Source organism: Notothenia coriiceps, unplaced genomic scaffold, assembly GCF_000735185.1.
Source record: "Notothenia coriiceps isolate Sejong01 unplaced genomic scaffold, NC01 NC01_scaffold00034548, whole genome shotgun sequence".
NCBI lineage: Eukaryota > Metazoa > Chordata > Actinopteri > Perciformes > Nototheniidae > Notothenia > Notothenia coriiceps.
In genome coordinates this window covers 261,629-270,899 of record NW_011367249.1, presented here as the reverse complement: position 1 = coordinate 270,899, position 9,271 = coordinate 261,629, and the positions used below count along the sequence as shown (strand labels likewise).

The 9,271-nt window shown below is 39.6% G+C and overlaps 1 protein-coding gene across 1 annotated transcript in view; it reads left to right on the top strand.

Annotated features, from left to right (window-relative positions):
- Positions 1-9,271, top strand: part of smtnb (smoothelin b) — a 245,106-nt gene that overhangs the window by 35,727 nt on the left and 200,108 nt on the right. The gene's annotated exons all lie outside the window — the stretch shown is intronic.

The window sequence follows — 9,271 nt, the reverse complement described above, 5'->3', positions numbered from 1 at the left end:
TGTGACCTGTCAATCATCAAACCGGGGGTCATATATCTATTAGGTGTTCATTTTTATCTGTAAGTTGTACGCCATGGATGTATAAGAAATAGTTCTACCGAAAGTTATTATCACGTGGGACACTTCCGGCAAACAATCTTAGATTCTGATTGGCCAGAAGACTCGAAAAAAACATCAGCAAAAGATATTTTATTGAGAATATGATCACTATGTGACAGAAGTTTTCAAAACCGTTTATGGTCTCCGGTACTCTCCAGTCCAACGCCGCGCATGCACAGCGTTAGAAAATCGGGCCTTCAAAATAAAAAGTTTGACTTTTCCCCCCAAAAAAAAAATAATTCAATTTTTTTTCATTTTATTTCTTTCAATCACACATTCCGCGACACACGAAACGGGTCCGCGACCCACTCTGGGTCGCGACCACCAGTTGAGAACAACTGCTCTAGTCACATCTAGTCACATCTTAATCATATCCAACACTAACCAAACACAGACCACACAAGTTAACCACTGAACGAAGAGCAACGTAGGCAGAGAGGCGTCTGTTCACCGAAACAGGCCTCCAGAGCAAGTGGTTCCCAACCCTGGGGGGCGTGCCCCCCTTTGGCCGGGGGGACAGATTCGCAGGGGGAGGGCGCCAGGCCTCAAGATGATTTGAGGGCCAAAATCATTTCATATTAGATTTGTATTTATTTATTTATTTTATTTTTACATATAATGTAAGGCAATTACATGATTGTCACTAAAAGCCGTTTTATTACAATAAATATAAAAAAATTAATTGATTAATTAATTTGAATACAAATTCCAAGTTAGTAGCTAGGGCCATAAAAGACAGAAATGTATAATTTTTTTCTTTAAGTATAAATGTTTCCTCCTGCGCGTAAAGTGGTCCAAACCGGGGCTTGTCTTAAGCGCATTTTTAAAACATAGCTATTGTCCATGCGCCGGTTTTCAGTGGATATTTGTCAACAGTTGCTCCGATCAGATCGGTCTCCTCCATTTTGGTAGATTATTTACGACTTTTGATCCACATAAACAACATCGGGAAAAATTCCGGTTTACTTTGAGCATGTGTTTTAAACAGTTTAATCCCTTTGTGAATTGTTTCCACTTGCGCTGTCCTTTCATTTCCTCATACAGAGCGGAAATCCAAATGAATTAATTCCTTGAGTCCAATAACCCATCCAAAGTCCAACTCCAATAGTGCGCTCCTTAATTAACAACTTTCCATCCTCCTTTAACAAAAATACTTCACATTTCAATCCAGTTTGTGCAGTAGTTGTAAGCATTTTTGAGACTTTGGACACTTTTTCTCTCGATTGTGCTAACCACACATTTTTTTTTAAAATTGCTCAGTTTCTCCAGAACACTTAACACAATTCACCAAAACCACACCACCCAAAGTGTGCAAAAACACCTCATTTCTCCTGCTAAGTGAAGAAGACTGCACCTCAAAACTAACATAAACACTTTTACCAAAATGCTAACTTTGACACCAAAATATAACACATTTTCATTCATAATACTAGATTGTTGGAGCCACCCGGACTACGCACTGCTGAGCATAAATCTAAAGCACTTTCATCTGTTATGGGCTCTCTGTACATAGAGGTTTCTGCACTGAGAAAGATTGCTGCTTACACAGAAATACAGTAAATGACAGAAAATAGAAATAAACAAATAGAAGTTTTTGTGATGCATTGTTGCTAAAACCCAGTTTGTAACTGCTGCTACCTGTGCCATTGGAAATCCTTAGCTTTCCACCTGCACCATCTTTGTTTCTCAGTCCTCTTCCAGATAACAACATAGAATATAGTGGTTGGCATCAGTGTCTGTGTTGAAATACAAGAAGTATACCATTGATAAATTCTTACACAGGATTCTTTTGTAGTTATATATGCATACATGCAATAATTCAATACAGTAATTAAGTAAATACGTTCCACACAACAGATAAAGCACTGATATATCATGAATTATGCAGAGCTGGTAACAACGTGTTCGTCAAGTCTAAACTGTCGCGGATTACATAGGCAACCAAGTGCATCGGCTTGGATTAAGCCTGAACCCTCTGTCCAGCCTCTCTCATCGTCAAAACCATGGTTGATAACATTCAATTAATTCGAGAGTATTCTCTTTGTCCATGTCCTCTCCTCCAGCTGTACCTTTACCTCTAATTCTCCTCCTCTCACTCTCACCCACCTCTTCCTCCTCCTTCACTCTCAGCCCAAGCTCTTCCTCTTCCCTCCTGAAAAGCTGAAGAATGTGTTTAGAGTTTTTGGAGATTTGAGCCGATGTTTTTGCTCTTTGAAGTGCCCAGTTAAAATAATTGGTGCTTTATTGTATAATTTTAGTGTGTTAGCATCGAGAAAACTGTGATTACCGCTGTTGCACTGTTGATCACTCTGGAGCAGGGGTTCCCCGAACCTTTTTTCCCAAGAGGCCCCCCAAAATGACTCTGTTGGGAAGTTGCGCCCCTCCCCCTTCCCCACCACACACACACCACACACACACAACACACACACACAGCACACACACCAACACACACACACACCCAACATGAGTCATTTGGGGGGGGGGGGCTCTTGGGAAAAAAGGTTGGGAACCCCTGCTCCAGAATGATCACAGTCCAGTCCACTGGCTTTGTAGTCGTCTCCAGAAGATGTGCGCTTGGATTGGAGTGCGTCGGGCCCGGCATGCTCCAATCACAATCTTCGGGAGGCGGACCAGGAGATGGCAGCCAATGACGTGAGAACAACCGCACATCTCATTTACATATAACACACACAGCTGAAAACACTCACAGACAGATTACGGAGCAGATAGAAGGCGGAGACCATAACACAACTGTATACATTATATTATAAATACCGATCATATTAATGTTTCACACTGTACCCAAGATCATCATACTCAACCACTCATCTGCAAAACTGTCCCATTTCACCCTAAAAAGGGAAGGGCCAAAATGTACTCTTGCACTGAATAAATGAATAAAGGTTATTAGGTTAAAACCAGAACCTATGACAAGTGAAATCTGGATTAAAGAAAAGGAAACTGTATCATATTTAATATGCGAAAAGGCTGTTAACAACACCCACATTTATAAAAACAAGAAGTGCTTCAAAGAAAATGTGAATGCAATAAGGCTAATCTGAAACTCACACCCCAAATGTAACCTTTCAGCTTCCCATTTTTATACTTTTTGTGTCTGTTTAATTCAACCTCTTATTGAACTTGTACTAAGACCAGGTACATGTAATGACATCTGGACATTTAAGCGTTTAATGTGGTGCCTAATACACTGCATGTATGGGATGGTGATGTGAACTAAAATTGTTCAGAAGAAAAAAAGGCAGCTGTCACCTGTCAGCTGAAGCTTGGCACCAGCTTGTCTTCCTTTCACTTTCACAATGCATAACATGATGCAAAGTCCCATATATGTTAACGTGTGCACTTCTAATTATTGTATTAAAAAATACGTCTTTTAAATCAATATTTCATTTCATTTTTATTTGTTCCGCTCATACACAAAACCCAATGTACAATAATTGACAACAAAACATGTCTCTACAAACACACCATTGAGCGAAAAGGGAAAACATCTTATATGCCCTGCCCCTTTCTAAAAAAATAAATAAATAAATAGAAATAGATGGTCTGCCCTTAATAATAAAAAAATTATTTCACAGCCAAACATAACAGTATCTTAGGATACTAAGAGAAACACAAAAAAATACTTATTTCACACTTGACGGTTAACGGAAAGAAACAAAACAACAACAAATATTTGAATAATGAGTCTGTAAATTAGTCTTAGTATAGTAATTATTTCAAGGGCCCTCACCAGGGAACAAGAACCAAACATTAGACAAGACCAACGCAGGACTCTCAATCAGCTGCTGAAGTGATGAATTTTTTTGTATCTGCTTTCACCTTAGACTTAAGGACATACAACAACTCCAACAGCATCAGAGCAATAATCACATTACAAAGATACAAATGAAAAAAACAACAAAAAACACATTTAACTTATATATTTGGAAACTTCACTCAGTGGACAGTGAGATTCAGAGACTTGTCCCCAAAACGCTCCAGCCTTTTTGTTTAAGGTGTGGCTTCGCCCCTGTATGAAATTCCTGAATACGTCCTGTAGTTCTGGTTTTTGTCCATAATTTATTAGAGTGGTTAATTTCAGTTATGTCACTTTTTGCACGGATGCATCGTCACAGCATTATGCCGCCGCAGCCAGGCCGAGGAAGTGATGCCTGGTTATTATTAAGTGAAGCTCTTTGCATGCAAACATGAATTTCTTTCATTTCATCTTATCCGGCCACTATTGATCTTGTCTCGTGGTCCTAAAAGTGGTGAGAAACACACACTGTAAAGCTGTTGGGTTAGCTGACCAAGACCCTTGTTGATTAACTGGTTGCACTTGATCATTATTGTACAATGCGTTTGAATGTATAATATGTTGCAAACAGTGTAGGGGCTGAAAGTCTGAACAGATCATCTACATATCTCTCAGGTCTTAAATAAAAAACTGCCCAATATACACATATTTGTAAAGGTATGTCAATATGTTGTTCATGATATCTTTATATGTTTTATTGCACTGACCTGACATGACCTCTGGACATGTACTTAAGACAATAATGGAAAGTAAAATGAATGTGTTGCAATGTGTTGTAAAGTGTTGTTTTACTTTATTTCAGCATGATTTGAATGCTGAAATAAACTAAAACATGTTAGAAAGAAAATGCAGTAACAAGGATTTTAGTTCTGCAAAATAGGCCCTGTAGCCTTTGAAATTAAGGTGCTTTCTTACTGCAAAAATGTGTTTTAACTACCAGGAAGACTATTCAAGTGAATTGTTTTCATACTACTTCCCTGATGGCTCCCACAGGATTGTTGACATCCTCGTGGATTCATCTTCTTATTAAAGACACATGCATTCGATTTACACACGGTATCTATTGCACGTCTGTCCGTCCTGGGAGAGGGATCCCTCCTCTGTTGCTCTCCCTGAGGTTTCTCCCATTTTCCCCTTTAAACTGTGGGTTTTCTCTGGAAGTTTTTCCTTGTACGATGTGAGGGTCTAAGGACAGAGGGTGTCGTATTGTCATACTGATATTCTGTACAAACTGTGAAGTCCATTGAGACAAATGTAACATTTCTGATATTGGGCTATATAAATAAACATTGATTGATTGATATTGCAAGTCACAGATAAGTATTTGTACTCAAATCCTAAACTTTGAGTGTCACAAATGTCCACCAGTACTCTTTGCGTACTGTAACTGGTTATACGCAACAGCACTGAGAAGGCTTTACCCTCCACTTAGCAAGACACATGCATGAATGAAGACTTATTGCTAGATCCTAATTAATGTTACAGTTGACTTTTATCCAAACTTTCACTCTTACCCATGATGTTCAGAATGTTGTCGGCTATCTCAGTGGGAGTGACGGTGCCCTGCTTGGTGTCAGTTTGCAGGATCTCCAGCATGGACTCCAGCTTGTTCAGAGTGCTGTTCTGACACTCCTCGCATATGAACTCCCGACTGACCGCCTGGAAAACAAACACACATTATTTATTACCTTTAGTCTTGCCTTTTCTTAATTTTCTTGTTTCCCCTGCCCTCTTTCCTTTCCTTCCCCCTCTAGCCTCCCTCTCATTCTGCTCACCGTGCACTGAGCCAACGCAGCGGAGGTCTGCTGGATGTCGTTGACGGTGGTCAGGTCGAGAGCCGTCAGCGCTCTGGTGATGTTGCTGCGGACTCTGACTCGGTAACCACGCTCTGCTGGGAAAACCCGGACCCCCTCCCTGGACTGCTCATACTGTAACAAGACAAATATAGGGATGCTTCAACTAATGAACAATTGGATGATGATTCCATTCCTCATTGCTGTGTGTCGGTAACTCTCCTACCTCATTCAGGACTGTTATAAGAGCCAACGATAACTCTCGGACCCTCTGGGAGTCTCCCTGCTCCAACAGCTTTTTAAGTTTGATGTCGGACAGCTCATACAGCCAATGGGGAAGGCTTTTGTACTCAGGGGGCGGGTCTGGCAACAGAACCTTGATGGACCTGGAACCAAACACACAAGGTTATTAGTGTTTCTAATGGGGTTATATTTTTGTGTCTCCAGACTTGATGCTTTCATAAATTGCGCTAGGGTGAATACATTAACCTACAATTACAGTGTAGATTTAAGATACTTTTTTTCTTTACATACAGTACATGCAAGAATAACTGTATATGGATGTCCACATGTAAACAATCCATAAGCCAGTTATATAAAGAAAGCCTGGGGAAGAGATAAATAGATCGTGATCAAGTTTATCTGTAGATATTTTATAGTTTTTTTTATGTATCAGCTCATTTGTCATATTTTAGTTTACTTTTGTGTTGTGTTTTTCAGTCTTTAGGCCAGGGGTAGCCAACACGGTGCCCGCGGGCACTTATTCGCCCGCAGGGGCAACGTGAGTCGCCCGCGGGGCATGTTCTAAAAATAGCTCGCCAAGCAAGTCCATGTATAAAATACACAAAACAAAAAAGGAAATGTAATTAAAAGAATCTACCCTATGCATAAACGAAACCTAAATCATAGCGAACTCTATCTACTTAATATAAATCTATATCTATCTAACACCCCTCCTCCCGCCACCCCCACAATGAATATCGACCAATCACGTTCTTGCTTGATTTGCGGGTCCAGAGTTGCAGTCGGGAAGAAAAGCAATGTGGCACCTCCCTGCTGATTTTCCTTCTGGCAGAATCTACATAACACATCAGCCCCATTGAACAGCCTAGTCGTGCCAGCCTACACAGCACATGAGGGGCAGAGATTTACTCTGTGTGTTGCAACTTGCATATATATTTATTGCACTTGACGCACACACACGCATGGCGTAATTTCCACTGGGTACAGGGGGGACATGTCCCCCGCTCTTTAGCAGCGAGCGAATGCTCCGACACACGCAGGGAGCACCGCTACGTGCCGCGAAGAGATCTTCGTATTTTAGTGTGTATAAACAGCGGTTCACCCGCTGTGTTTTGNACTGTACCCAAGATCATCATATACTCAACCCCTCATCTGCAAAACTGTCCCATTTCACCCTAAAAAGGGAAGGGCCAAAATGTACTTTTGCATTGAATAAATGATTATTCAATGCAAAAGTACATTTTGGCCCTTCCCTTTTTAGGGTGAAATGGGACAGTTTTGCAGATGAGGGGTTGAGTATATGATGATCTTGGGTACAGTGTGAAACATTAATATGATCGGTATTTATAATATAATGTATACAGTTGTTTTCAATATGTACTACGTAAACTGTTATGCATCTAAATGTAAATAATGAGAATATATCCATTGACATTGTTAGCAAAGAAACATCACAAAAAAAGAGTAGCAAAACGTAAGATATAAATCTAACACATTATACTTAATGAGGAAACCAAGGAGGCAGTGATCGGTTTTCTGGTGTCAATTATGGTTAATTTTGTGACGATTCAAAGACTGGGGATTTAGGATATTTTCATTTCTGAAGCGACCCAGCCTTATAATCAGTGACTACAATGGGCTGAATTTGGTTATGAATGACCTCACACACTCAGTTTGTAAACCTCTACTGCTGTCTAGTGGATAACATTTGAAAATGCAGATTTTGCCATGTGTAGATATAACCTGTAAATATACAGTACCATAAAAAGAGCTCCTTAAATAAAATGTGTCATGTCTTTCCCTGATGATTCTTCTAAAAGTAACTGTAAGGAAAGTTGTGATGTAGGGTTAATGTCAACAACAAATTAGTTTAGAAAGAAACGTGTAATTAAGAGTTGTGTACAAAAAAGGAGTCTTTATTTCTTTACATTTTGTAAAAGGCTGTGTGACAAATATAGACAAACTGAAACACGCTTACAAGTATAATAAGTAGTGAGAGTGGCCTTAGGTAGGCCCATTGAAGCATTTGATGCATTTATGGTGAAGTAAAGTAATTCATAGGGCTTTACAGAACAATGAGAATAACACATATACAGACAGAAACACATAAAGAAAGCGAGGGGAAAAGTATTTTCAGCTCAACCATTCACCCACTGGCTAATTTACCAATGGATGTGAGTTGGGCCTTGCCTGTTCAGGGACTGGTTTATTATGTAGAAATGTGTGTGCAGTTTAAACCATGCAGAAACAATGTGAACAAGCCAGTTCAGCCTGCGGGGCGAATATGTCCTTTTGTTCCCTTCTCCTGTTGTCCCATCAGCCCTTGTGTTTCCTTCACCTTCATATTTGGGAACAAAACATCATGTTCACCGCTCCACCCGCTGCAACGGACATGAAATTCCAGTCCTACAACCTTGAAATGCAGACAGAGCCTAAAATAAACAAACAACAGAAGTGTTAGTTTTCTTATTCAGGTGTCACAGCTGCTCTTGGTGAGTGGATGAGGAATAAACTACATTTCCCACCTGTCAAATGTAGGCCTATTGACTTTGTATCTTGATTGTTGATTAGATTTTTATGTTAAAAGTTTGTATTGAAAATGGCTGAAGCTGTGACAGGATAAAAGATCAAGGAAACAGCAAACAAAACGGGTTATTCCACGTTCCTCAAGTCTTGTGGTTAGTCAGCCAAGTCGAGTAGAGGCACAACTTTAAAAAAAAAAACATATTATAAATAACACATTCAGGTTTATGTTCACTTGAGAAAAAATAGATCTAAGACTTTTAGTGATGTGTTTGCCATTTGCACACATTGATCTGCCTTCATTCACTTTCTATATCCTGTTTCCTTCCCTGAGTCTACCTAAAAATACATTTTGACTGTTGTTTATTTAATTTAAGAAGATTTACCAATATTGTTTGCCCACTAAATGCATTAAAAAGTATTATTGAGTTTGCTTAATGCCATCACATTGTTGATTAAAACACATTTCTGCTCATGGGTTTCTACCTATTTGCTTAAAGTTTACCTTGTGTTAATGAATGTGCATGGTCCCTTCTTAAGTAAATAAATAAAAAATATGGTGGATGAAACGATGCTTTATATGCAGGGCCGTCCCTCCGTACAGGCCGATCATGCACATCCCCTGATTACAATCTGATTTGATATCCTGCTTTATTTACCTTCACTACTTGATTTCATTGAGGTGACGTCACTGCCTGCTGCTGAGCCAGGAATTGAAACACACATACTAAACAACAGCACGATTTATTAAGATAATTGCTGTTTTAAAAACACTTATCTGCGATGTAATGGAAAC